Source organism: Phacochoerus africanus, chromosome 14 (assembly GCF_016906955.1).
Source record: "Phacochoerus africanus isolate WHEZ1 chromosome 14, ROS_Pafr_v1, whole genome shotgun sequence".
Classification (NCBI taxonomy): domain Eukaryota; kingdom Metazoa; phylum Chordata; class Mammalia; order Artiodactyla; family Suidae; genus Phacochoerus; species Phacochoerus africanus.
In genome coordinates this window covers 43,449,669-43,455,668 of record NC_062557.1, presented here as the reverse complement: position 1 = coordinate 43,455,668, position 6,000 = coordinate 43,449,669, and positions in this window count along the sequence as shown.

Here is a 6,000-nt window from a genome sequence, read left to right as displayed (position 1 = left end):
TAAATATTAAAAAAAAAAAACCACAGACACACTCACACAAGATAAAAAATTCTTATTTGACAATGACTAACTCCCTTCCTAAAGAAACATGCTATGGAGAGGGCATTTTGAAAACAGATCTTTGTTTGCTGCTAAAAAAAATAGTAAGTGTGCACCTACAAAAATTTTCATAGCTGCCCCCTTTTAAAACTTGGAAGTCAAAATTTCTAATCCATTTAAGGTGAGAAGAAAATGTTTCAGTGGATTTTGAATCCGTTTGTTACTTTAGAAAAACCATTGACCTGAAATGGAAATATACTAATGATATTATAAGAGCAACTAACCCTTGCAGAGTTACTTACTAGGGCTGAAAAATTAAATCATTACATAGTAAGCACAGCCAATGACAACTTAATTCATTGTGTGTGTGTGTGTGTGTGTGTGTGTATAACTTTTAGAGGAAACTTTTTAGTTATGGTAGCCTAAAGAAGTAACAAAATAGGAATTCCCACTGTGGCTCAGAGGGTTAAGGACCTGGTATTGTCTGAGGATGCAGTTCCATCCCTGGCCTTGCTCACTGGGTTAAGGATCTGGTGTTGCTGCAAGCTGTGCTATAGTTTGCAGACGTGGCTCAGATCTCTTGTTGCTGTGGCTGTGGCATAGGTGGCTCTGATTCGACCCCTGGCTAGAGAGCCTCCGTATACCACAGGTGTGGCCATGAAAAGAAAAAAAAGGTAACAAAATAAACTGACTTTTAGAACCAAAACTTTGAAGAGATCAGTAAATCAAAATGCTGAAAAAGTCCAATCACGATGCTCTCAGTAAAAATATTATCAACAATATTAATAATATTTTATATGTTTTATATTAAATATCAATAATCTCACTAACATTAGATATTTTAGTGAGAACAAAAGGTAATATATTATCGAATAAAAAATAGTTTAGAATATGTATAGAATGTTTAAGTAAATAAATAAACCTATACAGGGCATGTGTGCTTAAATTTTTTTACTGATAGGAATATGCCTTTAGGAGTTCCCTGGTGGTCTAGCAGGTTAAGGACTGGCATTGTCCGTGCTGTGGCTTGGTTCACTGCTGTGGTATGTGTTCAATTCCTGGCCCAGGAACTTCTGCATGCCATGGGTGTGGCCAAAAGAAAAATGGAATGTGCCTTCAAAAATGCTTGAGTACCACAAAAGCAAACTGACACTGTGATTTGACAATAAGGAGCTAAAGTGCCTAGCAGTTTGCAAAATCATCTGGCCGTGGAACACACGGAGAGATGAATGTTCCAAGAAGCCTTCTTTGGACAGTGATGCATGACGGCTCAGAGAGTGGACCTGCAATCAGATAGAGCTGGATATAACCACTAGTTTCATCACATACTTGCTGGGTGACCTGATATGTTGCTGAATCTTTTTGAGCTTCTGTTTCCTTACCTGTAAAATAGAGCTAGTAATATTCACTTCATGTACCTGTATGAACTTTATTTTTTTTAATTTTTTTATTTTTTTGTCATTTTGCTATTTCTTGGGCCGCTCCCACGGCATATGGAGGTTCCCAAGCTAGGGGTCCAATTGGAGCTGTAGCTGCCAGCCTACGCCAGAGCCACAGCAACGCGGGATCTGAGCCGCGTCTGTGACCTACACCACAGCTCACGGCAACGCCGGATCGTTAACCCACTGAGCAAGGGCAGGGACCGAACCCGAAACCTCATGGTTCCTAGTCGGATTCGTTAACCACTGCGCCACGAAGGGAACTCCTGTACGAACTTTAAAAATGATATTATATACGAGTGCCTAGTATTGTGTATAAGTGCATATGGCTGACGTCTTGTAAGTACTTTTTGAAAGAAAGCTTCTATTATTATGTGATAATAGAATATTATGATAATTGTTTTGAAAGCTGTCTTGTTATTCATAACTACACTTCTTCAGGGCAAGGACTGAATCATCTATTCCAAGTTCTATGTAACACTACAGTAGACATTCATGAATGAAGGAAGAAATGAATGACAGAAGCAGGATTCTCTGAAGTGAAAGTGTGGGAGACTAACTATAGCACCAAAGACTGAAGGAAAAGCATTTCCCAGTTGTTTATAACTAATGACTAGACCAGAGAGCTCACATAGGATGAGTCTCCTTAGTAGCTTCTGTTACTTAGACAGTTGATAACAATTAGCCAGTAACTAATTGTTTCCAGCTGCTCCTCTTTGATTAATTGTTCAAAACAAATTTATTATGGTTCTCCTGTGGCTTGGTATTGCTAGGAGCTAGAAGTTCCTGGCACAACCTGAGATGAAGACAGGATGATTACGAGCGCTTTAAAGGTCAAGGGAGTGAGGACTGGAGTGGCCAGGCCAAGTTCAGCGAGGGGGGGAAGTAAGGTAGGCTTCCTCTCTCCTCCCCCTGATTTATTGAGGCATAATTGACAAATAAGATTGTAATATATTTAAAGTTTACAACATGATGATTTGAGATACATGGATGTTGTGAAATGATTACCAAAATCAAGTTAATTAACTCATCTATCACCTCACAGTTACTTTTTTTTGGAGAATGCTTAAGATCTATAGCCTTAGCAATTTCAAGTATATAATACAGTATTATTAACTATAGTCACCAAGCTGTACATTAGATCCTCAGAACATATTCATCTTTTTTTTCCTCCGTTTTTAGGGCTGCATCTGCAGCATATGGAGGTTCCCAGGCTAGGGGTTGAATTGGAGCTGCAGCTGCTGGCCTACGCCACAGCCACAGGATCTGAGCTCTTCTGCAACCTAAGCTGCAGCTTGCGGCAATGTGGGATCCTTAATCTACTGAGAGAGGCCGGAGATCAAACCCTTATCCTCATGGATACTAGTTGGGTTCCAAACACCTATTGGATTCCAGGCCCTGTGCCAAGCCACTTATAAGTATTATTTTATTTAACTCTCCTGACCGCCTATGAAGCAGGTACTTTTATTATGTAACCCGCTGAGCCACAGCAGGAACCCCCCAGAACATATTCATCTTGGACCTCAAAGTTAGTACCCTTTGACCATCTCTCTGCTTCCCCTAACCCCCAGCCCCTGGCAACCACCATTCTACTCTCTGTTTCCATGAGTTCGACTTTTTTTTTTTTTTGATTCCACATATAAGTGATTCCATACAACATTTATCTTTCTCTGCCTGGCTAAGTTGAATTTTAAAGGGAAGACAGAAGATAAATTTATGCCCCGATAAAAAGACTGAAGGTATTCTAGCATCAATTTCTCTATCTTTTTTTTTGGCTTTTTTTGGCTTTTTTTGTTGTTGTTATTGTTGTTGTTGTTGTTGTTGCTATTTCTTGGGCCGCTCCCGCGGCATATGGAGGTTCCCAGGCTAGGGGTTGAATCGGAGCTGTAGCCACCGGCCTACGCCAGAGCCACAGCAACGCGGGATCCGAGCCGTGTCTGCAACCTACACCACAGCTCACGGCAACGCCGGATCGTGAACCCACTGAGCAAGGGCAGGGACCGAACCCGAAACCTCATGGTTCCTAGTCAGATTCGTTAACCACTGCGCCACGATGGGAACTCCAATTTCTCTATCTTGATTGCCTTTGTGGGCTCTTTCCCACCCCCCTGCTGTTCCTATTACTTTGTTTTGTTTGTCTTTTGGTCTTTTTTAGGGCTGCACTCACGGCATATAGAGGTTCCCAGGCTAGGGGTTGAATCAGAGCTGCAGCTGCCAGCCTACACCACAGCCACAGCAATGCCAGATCCGAGTTGCATCTGCAACCTACACCACAGCTCACGGCAACATCAGATCCTTAACCCACCGAGAGGGGCCAAGGATCACACCCGTGTCCTCATGGATACTAGTCAGATTCATTACCTGCTGGGCCACGACAGGAGCTCCTATTTGTTTGTTTGTTTGTTTTTTAAATGGCCACATTGTTCCCAAGAACAAAACTGGGGGAGAAAGGAAAGAATGATGGCTATGCAGCTGGCGTTGTGTGCTGTATTTCTCTCCACCAGATGCCCCCTGAACACCTACTAACACACAGACACACACGTAATCTCCCCGCTCACGTCCCCTCTCTTTCCACTGCTATTTTTTCTTTCAGGAGTTAAATAGGAGTCCAGCTTTATTCCAACTTTATGGGTGTTCCTTTCCCCAGCTGGTAAACACCTATTGGATTCCAGGCCCTGTGCCAAGCCACTTATAAGTATTATTTTATTTAACTCTCCTGACCGCCTATGAAGCAGGTACTTTTATTATCATCCCATGTATAGATATGGAAGGTGAGGCTCAGAGGGAAGAATTAACTTGCCAAGGTCTCATAGTTAGTAAGAGATAGTGCTGTCATTTGAACTCTGACGTTTTAGGTAGAAACTGACTCAAGATGGAGGTTTGTAGACAGGAAGTTCATTGTGAAGTGCCTTCAGGATTGATACCTGTCAGGGAGCAAGAAAGCAGGAGTGGCCAGAAGGAGAAGTTAACTAAGACATAGTTGCAACAAGGGCTTTGGCCACTTCCACAAGGGGCTTTGGAGCTGAGAGGGCCCATCAGAGTAGTTCCACCTCGGGGCAAAGCCTTCAAGGGCCAGGCCTTTAGAACCCTGCAGCAGTGGGGGTCCTCTAGACAGGAAGCAGGTTCTCATGGGGAAGGGGTACAACCTTGGGCAAGGTCGTTCTCTTCAACTGATGGTAATTTCTGGATAGGGTCTCAGACAGCCATCAGCTACTAACCCTCCCAGCAGCAGGGGTGAGGGTGGGGAAATGAGGGCTTCAGTCCTGAAGTAGACACCATGGCATCCACTATTGTCAAACCCTTCCTTGTTCAAATTCACTTTCTTCGTATAATAAGTTCTGGGAATAGCTCCTACAGGTTCTGGTTGGTCTTTTTTCTGGGGGAAATTTACAAGAGTAAGGCTAGTAGGATGACCTATAGCCCTTACCACTGTCACTGGTGTTAACACCTCACACAGGTCATCTCCCTTCCCTTGCCTTTCTAGAATCCCCTGAACTTAAGGTAGCATCTGTGCTATTCTCAGTGGCTTTCATGGTAGGATGACCCAAACATATATCCCTAGAGGATCTGAGCCCCTAGTCACTACATCCTTTTCAGATGTGGTTGTTGGAGTTGTCCACTTACCATTGCAGTTGAACCAAGGGAGCTCCAAGAGATGTCTCTGTCAATTGCTAGACATATTCTCCTCTGCCCCCTGTTGGCTATCAGCAGCTCTATCTCTTCCTGATAATCAGAGTCAGTTATCCCTGCCAGGATGGTTGACTTCTTTCCTTGCCTGCTAATGTCTTAATATGAGCAGCCCAAATTGACTGGGAGGTGGTCATAGCTTGAAGCTGAATGGGACCCTTGCTTGTGGAAGTATTCCCCTGGTGGAAGTATTCCCCCTTTGGGATCAAGGATCTCTAGACCTACAGAGCCTAGAGTTGTGAGGATGGGGAACACAAACTCCTCAAGTGGATCACTGGGGTTGATGTTAAGTAGCTCTCAGATCCATGAGTCCTACCTACTAGGGACCTAGAACTACATAATGGTTTTTGGTTAAGTTGCGTTATTTATCCTGGAGGATGGTGCCCTGTTCTCTCAGGGTATCATCTCTAATCTGGGCCTCCATTTTGCCTTCAGATGGCCATGCCATTACTCTATCAGACTGGCAGTTTCTGGCTAGTGTGGTATGTTATAGGATCAATAGATAGATGGTCATGTATCCACTGCTGTACACATTTCTTTTATTAGGAGGTGTCTTTGGTCCAATGCTATGTTGTATAGGATCCTGTGTCAGTGGGTCAAATATTCTGTAGACCTTTATTTATTTGTTTATTTATTTTAGGGCCGCACTTGCAGCATATGGAAGCTCCCAGGCTAGGGGCTGAATCAGAACTGCACCTGCTGGCCTACGCCACAGCTACAGCAGATACCAGATCCGAACCTCATCTGTGACCTACACCACAGCTCAGATCCTTAAACCCAGAGATGAAACCCACATCCTCATGGATTCTAGTCAGGTTCTTAACCCATCGAGCCA